The sequence below is a fragment of the Mustela nigripes genome, chromosome 15, assembly GCF_022355385.1.
Source record: "Mustela nigripes isolate SB6536 chromosome 15, MUSNIG.SB6536, whole genome shotgun sequence".
Classification (NCBI taxonomy): Eukaryota; Metazoa; Chordata; class Mammalia; order Carnivora; family Mustelidae; genus Mustela; species Mustela nigripes.
Genome location: NC_081571.1, coordinates 74,679,328 through 74,688,148, shown reverse-complemented (window position 1 = coordinate 74,688,148; position 8,821 = coordinate 74,679,328). Strand labels below are relative to the sequence as shown.

The 8,821-nt window shown below is 52.9% G+C and overlaps 1 protein-coding gene across 6 annotated transcripts in view; it reads left to right on the top strand.

The window, feature by feature from the left end:
- Nucleotides 1-2,976: 2,976 nt before the first annotated feature.
- TMTC4 (transmembrane O-mannosyltransferase targeting cadherins 4) overlaps nt 2,977-8,821 on the top strand; it is a 64,555-nt gene continuing 58,710 nt past the window's right edge. For 3 of the 6 annotated variants that reach the window (XM_059377565.1, XM_059377564.1, XM_059377566.1), the window contains exon 1: nt 3,740-3,844. The gene's annotated coding sequence lies outside the window, so the exon portion shown is untranslated. Of the gene's footprint in view, nt 3,084-3,739; nt 3,845-8,821 lie in introns of those variants that run through there. The other 3 variants (XM_059377568.1, XM_059377567.1, XM_059377569.1) reach the window with 2 other exon arrangements.

Below are 8,821 nucleotides of genomic sequence, written 5' to 3'. Positions count from 1 at the left end.
GAAAGGCAGGCAGGCACTGGCTTTTAAAAAAGAAAATAAAAAAAGCAATGCACTGGCTATTTGACTCGGGACCTCTGTGCTCCTTTTTCCTCATAGGAAATCCTCATAGGATTAGGATAATGATAATCACTCGTTAGAGCTTTTGTGAGAATTTTTAAAAATAACTGTTTAGCACAGTGCCTGGCACACACTAAGCACTCAACCAACCTGTTTTCTGCGTGTGATGGTGACCCTGACCAAAGGATGGGGGTCAGTGTATGAACACGCAGCAGTGAGGTATTCTCTGCATCTTGTACTTTTTTAAAAAAAGATTTATTTTAGAGAGAGTGAGAGAGACTGTGAGTGATGGGAGGGTCAGAGGAAGTGGGAGAGAGAGAATCCTCGAGCAGACTCCCCAGTGGGTGTGGAGGCCAGTGAGGAGGAGTGTGATCCCAGAACCCTGAGATCCTGATCTGAGATGAAATCAAGAGTTGGCGGGTTGGCTGCTTGACTGACTCAACCGCCCAGACACCCCTGCACCTCATACTTCTTAATAAACTGTAAGACTGGGGCGCCTGGGTGGCTCAGTCGGTTAAACATCTGCCTTCGGCTCAGGTCATGATCCCAGGGGCCCAGGATCAAGCCCCAGATCAGGCTCCTTGCTCAGCAGGGAACCTGTCTCTCCCTCCCCCTTCTGCTGCTCCCCTATTTGTGCTCTCTTGTTGTGTCAGGTATATAAATAAAATCTTCAAAAAAATAATAAACCATAAGACTGTGAAAGGTGGAATCAGCACCATGTTCACCTTAATATTCACAGAGCCTGCCCTTCCTTGGCATGTAGTAAGATGATATTTTGATCACAGCTGGCTCAGCAATTTATGGAATAGAATTCCGCTGGATTAAGCCAGGAGATTCCAATTCTAGTTCCAGCATCACCAATATCAAGCATGACTTTCAGAAATCCTGTTTGTTTGTTTGTTTTTAAGATTTTTATTTATTTGGCAGAGAGAGACACAGCGAGAGAGGGAACACAAGCAGGAGGAGTAGGAGAGGGAGAAGCAGGCTTCCCGCTGAGCAAGGAGCCGAATGCAGGGCTCGATCCAAGGACCCTGGGCTCACGACCCGAGCCAAAGGCAGCTGCCTAACTGACTGAGGCACCCAGGCACCCCAGAAATGTACTTCTTTTTGGAGAGACATTGTTGACCACCTGCTCTGTGGGAGGCACAGCAGCTACAAGGGTATAGTTCTTAAAATGCCCATAGCCCTTACCTTCACAGAATTCACAGTCTAATGTTGGAGATAGACTTCATACAATGATCACATGGTTAGTTAGTTACACTTCTGATAAGAACAATGAGAGCATGTACACAAGGACCCAAGGGTATCTGGGGAGATAATTCAGGGAAGGCTCTTCTGAGAAATTGATACTTGAGCAGTGAACTGAAAGATGAATTAATGTTAGCCAAGGGTCACGAGGAGAGCAGGGGAAAGGGCTGCTGGGTATGTGAACAGCCCAAGATGGAAAGTAGCATAGCACACTCTAGGACTATAAAAGGCCAAGGTGGCTGAGTTCAAGAAACACAGGTGACAGGCGCATGATACCATTTAGGAGCAGTAGGCAAAGGGGCCTGGTCATGCAGCATCATGAAAGCTTGTATCTGTATCCAACCAAAACTTGTAACTCAACCATTATTTCAGGAAAGGATTATGTCTCAATCTGCTCTTTTCCCAATAAATTGATTGTCACTAAATCTGATCTGCAATCTGCTAAACTATTTTTACCCTCTATAAATAAACCCATTAAACCAAAATCTCCTAGCTTTAGCACTAAGCACAACACATTTTCAAGTTTAATCTGTATTAGTTAATTAAGAAAGTCTAGAGACAATCAACGAGACAACAAATTGAGCCCTGATTCATAGCATTGGCCAATTTCTATGGTGTAAATACCCTAGCAATGACCAATCTGCCAATGTGACATCACTGCATGTGGGTTACAGCTGTGTGTCAGCACAGCCGCATGACATTTTTATATGTGGCAGTGGAAATGGAAAGAAGTGGGCAGAATTGATCGACATCGAGCAAGTACAATCTTGGTGATTTGTTAGATGCCGAGGGTTAGGAAAATACTGGGCAGGTGGCAGCAGTATTACTATTACAGGGAGCCCTGAGGAGGCGAAAGCAGTGTAAGCATGTATTCTATTCCCTTCCATCCCAGGTGCCAATGACACAATCAGGCGGAAGCCGCAGAAAAGGGTTTGAAGCTTAAATAAATAAGGACTGGCGTTGTAAATCTGAGATATATTGATTGAAACGCTGGCAGTGGATTAAATCATAAAGGGGAAAATTGTAGCACGAAAGGGCTGAGACCTTAAAAATATGTCCTTTGGAAGTCATCGAGCAGCCAATGAGCACAGTAAGGCGACTGGGGTATAACAGGAGAGTAGCACTTGACTACCACCAAAAGAAGTGTGTCTGAGGAAGAATTTTGCTGAGAGATCGGGTAAAATGAGAAAGGAGAACACCCTTTGGATTTGGATTGGATTATGGGTGACCATAGGAAAGGCAATTTCAGCGCAATGTGGAAACCAAGAAGTGACTGGGAATTGAAGTACCAGAGAAGGGAGGGGGCCGTGGGAACCGGCGGCTCTTTTAACTTCAGTTATGGGGAGTAGGAGAGGGGATCCAGTGGCCGCTGGAAGGGTGGGGTGAGGGGCAGAGGAACTCTTGGGGCTGATTAAAGGCTGATGATTGAAATCCCGTCAAGAGGGAGGGACTGATCTCAGAGTGGACTCTGTGATACTGGGGGGGGGGGGGGGGGGGGGGGGGGTGGGAGGGTGGAATCAGGGCTTTAGGGGAGTTTGAGTGTTACGGAGGCGGAAAGTGGAAAAGGATTCTCTCTTTTTGTAGAGGCAGCAAAGTCATCTCCGGACACGGGCGTTACTGGCGGCTGCAGAGGCAATCCGACTGGGAGTGAAAGTTTCGGACAAAGTGACGACCGGTGTGATGGCCGCCTGAATGTCGCCTGGCCCGGTGTAGGGCGCCGGCGGGGTTCGTGCGTCCGCAGGGGAAGGAGGACCCGAGCCGAGGAAGAGGACCGGTTGGTAAGAGGCGGCAGGGCCGCGGCTGGAGGGACGCGGCTTCCGCTCCGTTCCGAGAGGCACCGAGGGGACTGGAGACAACCCCTCCCAGACAGGAAGAAGTCAGGCAGGCGGCCTGGATCAGGCACCCAGATCAGCACAGCTCCTCCCGGGGCGGAAGAGTCGGGAAGGTTCTCCTCCCGCTCCCGCTCCCGCGGCGACGCGCAGCCCCTCCGCGGAGCGCCGCCGACCGCGCGAGGAGCGCAAGGCAGAGCCCGGGGCAGGGTCCAGCGCCCGCCGCCCGCAGGAGGCCGGCCGCCCGGCCCGCAGCCCTCCCTCCGCCCCGGGGGCCACGCTGAGGCCGCCCCTTCCCGCCGGGCCTGGCCCGGCCTCCGCGCCCAGAAGTCGCTTCCTGCACTCCCGCCGCCGCCGTCGGTCCCTGCGCCTCTCTCGCCGCCGACTTGCGCCCTCTGGCCCGACGTCACCGGCGCGTCCGCCAATGAGCTGAAGAGGAACGGGCTGCGGCGCGAAAGTGACCGCAGGAGCAGCCAATGGCCGCGAGGAGAGGGCGGGCGCAGGCGGGAGAGAGATCGGGGGCGCCCGCGCGCGTGGGGAGCTGCGGGCGGTGCGGGCGGCGCGCGGCGCAGGAGGGAGGGGGCGCGGCGGGGGGGCGGGGGCGCGGCGCGGGCGGCCCCTCCCCTTGCCCAGCTCCGGGCGGGCGCCGAGAGCGGCCGGAGTTTCCGCGCCCGGGAGGGAGATGCGGCCGCCGCTCGGGCTCCTTGCAGGTAACGCGCGGGGCGGCCCCTGCAGGGCCGAGCGGCAGAGCGTGCGGCGAGGCGAGCGGAGTTGAGCGCGGAGCGGTCGCGGGGGTCCCCGCTCTTGCCGCGCCCCGAGCCCCGCGGGCCGGCTGGGGCCCGGCGGCGGTGCTGCCGGGAGTTGGCTCCAGGACCTGGGCTGCGGCCGGGGCCGGGGTCACGGGGGACACGAGCCTCGAGCGCCGTGCGCCCCGGTGTAAGCTGCACGCGGGACAATGGGCGCGGCGTGGAGGGTGCGCGCTCCGCCCGCCCGCCCGGACCCCGGACCCCTGCGCCCCTTGCGCCCCTTCCGCCCCGGGCGGTGGTCACCGCCGCCACCCCTGTCTGCCCCCACTGCGCGGGCGCTCCGTCGCCCCGGGGCGCACCAGGCGCCTGCGGCGCGTCCCCGGAGCGGCCACCTGGCCGCGGGGCCCCGCGCCTGGCCGCCAGCTGGCCGCGGCGCCGGCGATGGCTGGGCACAGCCGGGCCTCTTGGCCGCCTGCCCTGGGTTAAAGGCGGGTCCCCTGCAGCGCCGCCAGCGCCAGCTCCTCCGCGCTGCCTGCCGAGCGCGGCGGCGGGAGAGCCGCGTGCCACCGGCCGGGGTGCCCGGGGCCGCCGAGCTGTCACTTCCCCGCGCGGGTCTGGAGTTTAGGGAAGCCGAGCAGGTGGCGCAGCCGCCGCCTCACCTCCTGCGAACTCCGCGGGGCTTCTGGTCTTGTTGATGTTTTGACTGTGGGCTGTGTGTGTGTGTGTGTGTGTGTGTGTGTGTGTTTCTTTTTCTTTCTTTCTTTCTTTCCTTTTTTTAAACCACACACAAAAGAAGGGAGGAGTTAGGGGGAAAAAAAAAATCAAGCCAGTGCGCTGTGAATCATCACTGTTATCTCTGGAAGAGAAGATGGATGGGAGAATTCCTTGAGGAACGATTACAGTAACGACTGACTGGATCCCTTCTCTGTCCCCTCTCCCGGCAGTCCTGACCATGCCTGGCACACCCCCAGATGGACGTGGGGTGAAGTGATGCCGGCTGACTTCGATGGGAAAATGGCTACAAGCTAGCAAGCTGGAAACTTTCTGGGACAGTGTAACTGGGAATGTCGAACCACACGCAGTCATTCTTGCTGTAAACCGGCATGGCTCTCTCCTGGTAGTGAATTAAAAAGAGATACTTCGAGTAGCCTTTTTTCCCCCAGATCTGCCTGGCAGAGGAGGGCGGTGGAGAGGACAGGCTCGCATACCTTGAGGGCCCCAAGAGAGAAGGGGCCCGTTCAAGCACCCAAGATGCTGGGTCATAAATGATGAGTGTACTTTACTCAGATTTCCAGAAGCACTGTCTCATCTCAGCCTGGCAGAGGGCAGCTTGCATTTGGAGGGATTGTTACTGATGAGGTAGAAAGGTGGGCCAGAGGCCAGCAGGCACTTCCACGCGTGTGGAGGAATATTCTGTAGGAGATCGCTGGTGCTCATGTTTCTGGGTGAACCTTTTAGCTTTAGTCGTACCTTTCTTGCCTGCAATCCAAGGCGGCTGTGTCACCTGTCACTGGGTCCCCAGGGTTCATAGCTCTGTTTGACTTTTGTTTGGGGAGTAGGGTCCTTGTTTGAGGTCTTTTTAACCATTGATGGTGGTTTGATTTGTTTTAACCCTGACAGTAGAGGCTTCATATTAGAAGTTTTGCAAAACTGAGAATAAAGAGCCTTTTGCTTTGTTCCAAATTCAATTACTTCGAGGGCCAGTTAGTTCTGAACGGTCCAAAATGAGCACAGGACTCAGGGGTCAGAGCGACGGCTCTATGCCTGGTTAGACCCTCTGTGGACAGAGCCTGGGGTCTCAATGAGGCTCCCTTCCTTTCACTTCCTATGGTGAATTTACCATCAAGCCATGCGCCAGAGCCAGGGCTCCCTGGCAGTACTCCTGGAGGACAGGAAGGGGACAGTGCAGTCCAGGACCCGTCAAGAGAAAAAGAGAATGTGTGCCTTCCTCTTTCATGGCCTGCTCACCGAAGAGGTGGAGGGGCGGTCCATCTGTCTCCACTACTTCATTTTAGCAGAGCTTCTCTTGAGCACCAAACCCGGCTAGAAGCATCCCAGAACGAGGCCAGTTCACATTGGAGGAAGTGAGGTTGGGAGCACGGTCCCTGTTTTACACTGGATATACACCAACCAAGTACACAGTGCTCTGGGCCCAACCAAAGAACGGCACCCTTTTCTCAGTGATACCAGGACACCGGATGGGCTACTGCTGGCCTGGGTTAGGAACCCCATCCCAGGAATAAAGAATTGATGGCCCCATCGGCGTTCCCCAGATGAGAGATCAGGACCAGGCACTGGGAACCGGTTTCTCCAAAATAGTAACAATAATGGGAACTAAATGTTTTCATACATTCTGTCCTGTAATCCTTATGACAACCTCCCGAAGTATGCGGTGGTACCCTGTTGTGCCGATGAGGAACCGATCCTCAAGTTATCAAAGGTAGCAAGTCCAAGTCTGCCTGCCTTCAGAGCCCATGCTCTTAACCCCTGGGTGATATCCTGAGAGCTTTGCATAGGTTCCTAGCACTTTGGAGCTTTTATTGCATTTGCTAATCCACAGTATTTTCTGAACTATCCCAGTGTATACATTAGTCATCATAGCTTCAATGAAAAGGGCATTTTTTTAGTATTTTACGGTACAGCAAAGTGGGGAGAACCTCGGCGACTTGAGAGAGAAGCTACATTAGGAGCGAGGAGGCCAGGAGAAAAGATTAAGGTAGAGGGTGAGGAATGGGGCAGACTTAAGGTTCCCTGATGTCCCTGCAATAAAAAGGGAGATCATTCTGCAATTGACTCAGCCATCCTGGTGATGCTCCAGGAGTCCGGGCCCAGCGCACCAGGGCACTGCTGATGTTCGGGTCCGCAGTCTGCTTTCCGTACATCTTGGCTGTCACTGGAGTACCAAAATGATTCACCTGTATCACAAATACTCCGAAATGAAAAGTGGGCCAGGACAGTGCATTTAAGAGCACAGGTTCTCTCTTGTTTCGGTATTCTTTTGTGAATAATATTCAACTATGTGGGCCTAAGACAGGTAACATCAAGACCAGCTCTGTGACCTTTCATCGGCTCCCAGCAGCTCTTGTGCATTTAAAACTGATGTGTTTTCGGGCACCTGGGTGGCTCAGGCAGTTAAGCATCCAACTCATGACACAGCTCTAGGTCCTGATCTCAGGGTTATGAGTTCAAGCCCTGCCATTGGTGCTCAATAGACCCTTACTTAAAACAACAACAAGAACTGATGTATTATCCTCTACATTAATTTTCCAAATCTAAGCACACTTTTATTCCCTCTGTGTTAAGTCGTGGTATCTTTCTAAACGGCATGGTCTTTGTGATTTTTCTTTTTTCACATTTTTGTTTGTTTTGCTTTGCTTTTTTAATAGCAGTTCCTTTAGCTGAAATGTAGACACCCCGGTAGGGGCCTGCATGGTGACCTGTGTTGAATTCTCCACTGTCACTTGGGTATCACCAGTGGTCTGTCCTTCCAGTGGAAGAGAGAAAGGCAGCAGATAGTCGCTGGACTGTTTCCCCCCAGCATTTGCTGAGAGTGTGGGTTACGTTAGGTAGGAGAAGCTCGAGAGACCCGCAGTGAGAGAGATGCAGAGCCTTACCGGGTTGTAACCTGGACCTCTTTCTGGCGCCGGGAAAGGGCAATGTTGTCAGAGGATGATGTGTCCCATCGACTGTTGGATCTTTCTCCACATTCGCTCAGAGGAAAGCCTATAGAAAAGATGCCTGTGACCTCGGGTGGCCTGTTTGGCTGACTTCTTATTGATTCCATCGTCTGGGTATTCCCTTGGAGGCCTGGAAACAAATACATCTAATCTGCCTTCCCAGCCAAGGGCTCTGGGATTCTCTTCCATGTTAGCATGAAAGGACTGGGGGGCCAGGTCCCATCCTAGTGCAGACAATAAGCCAAAATACTAAAGGGGATTTTAAGAAATGGTTCTGTGCCTGTGCTTTTTCCCTTTTTAAAGAAAGTGCTTATAATCATAGCTACCTCCCCTGAGCATTCATTAAAGCCAAGCAGCAGTTCTAAGCACTTTAGATGGGTATTTTGTTTAATGGCCACCACGTAAGGGAGAACAGTTTTCCCCATTGTAGAGGTTAGGAAACAGGCCAGAGAGGTTAAGTAATTTTTCCAAAGTAACACAGGATTGGAACCTGAGCAGTGTGAGCCAAACAGAATACTGGTAAATACAAACAAAGCACCTGCTGAGGGTGTAGGGGGATAGGGACAGATCAAATGTGACTTGCAGGGTAGTTTGAAATTCAGGCAAGTTCCAAGGCAGGAAGCTCTCAGGCAGCTCTCACCACTGGGAAGTTCTTATGCTTTGCTGAGTGGCACAGGAAGTGGACTCCAAAAGTCTAAGGACAGGTGACAAGCACAAGACCATAGAACTAATAAATGGCAAGACGGAGAGACAGCCCTTTCTGACTTAAACATTTTGTCTGTTTGGGAAAAAAGTTAAAACATAAGAGTGTGTTCTTAACTTGACTCTTTCATCAACATTGAAGGTCATAGCCTTACCTGGACTAGCTTCCCCCCCTTCTCCTTTAAGACTCAGTTCAGGGCTTTCTGGACTAAGGTATTGTCCTTAAGTGTTCTCTCCTTCCTGTCTGTATGTGAACCTCTCACCTGGCCTTCGATCCTGGGCCTGCCTCGTCATCTGTGTTAAAACTCCTCTCTCTGAATTTTCACCTGACATCAATGTCTGTGACTTGAGAGACTGTAAGCTCTTTCAGAATAGGACCATGTTTGGGACGCCTGGGTAGCTCAGTGGGTTAAGCCTCCGCCTTCAGCTCAGGTCATGATTTCAGGGTCCTGGGATCGAGTCCCACATCGGGTTCTGTGCTCAGTGAGGAGCCTGCTTCCCCTCTCTCTCTGCCCGTCTCTCTGCCTACTTGTGATTTCTCTCTCTCTGTCAAATAAATAAA